General features: G+C 40.0%; 1 pseudogene; it reads right to left on the bottom strand.

Annotated features, from left to right (window-relative positions):
* Positions 1 to 99, bottom strand: LOC132310814 (small nucleolar RNA R71; annotated as a pseudogene).
* Between the last annotated feature and the right edge of the window lie 591 nt (positions 100 to 690).

Below are 690 nucleotides of genomic sequence, written 5' to 3' on the forward strand. Positions count from 1 at the left end.
GACCTCAATTCGAGAATTTTCACATGGGGATGGAGAAACGTTTCATGAGGCATGGGAACGCTTCAATGAATTGCTTAGGAAGTGTCCACATCATGACATGCCTAAATGGCAATTAGTTCAATACTTCTTTGAGAGCTTATTGGACAACTATAAGGGGATGGTTGATGCTTCCATGGGTGGCTCATACATTGATAGGCATAAGGATGACGTGTGGCGTCTCTACGAAAGCATGAGTGAAAATTCTTTGCATAAAACACTATCATCCAAGAATGGTAGAAATTCACAAGGTAGGAAGAGTGTTGGCTTACATTAAGTCGAACATTCAAATGAAATAGCCGCCGAAATGAAGTCTTTGTCTCAAAGGTTTGATCAATTTTTGATTAACCAAAACTCGGCGAACCAAGTATCTTCCTTCCCTAACCATTATCATCGTTCATCAAATGAAACATGTATGACTTGTTCTAGTGTTCTTCATTCTACTTCTCATTGTCCACACGGACAAGTGCAAAGTGAATGACCGGTCCTTTACAAGGGTCGCGATACCAAGTCAACCTTAAAGAGTTGTGAATTTAGGAGGTGGCCAAGTTTTACATTTATAGAAAGCCACTACTACCTTTCTCTATATAAAATATAGATAGGGCGAGTAGGGATCGTCCCAAGGGATTTGATGGTGTATCGAATTGTGAAACT

Source organism: Cornus florida, unplaced genomic scaffold (assembly GCF_030987335.1).
Source record: "Cornus florida cultivar Cherokee Brave unplaced genomic scaffold, ASM3098733v1 CherokeeBrave_3.0.0_Hap2_Chr05, whole genome shotgun sequence".
NCBI lineage: Eukaryota > Viridiplantae > Streptophyta > Magnoliopsida > Cornales > Cornaceae > Cornus > Cornus florida.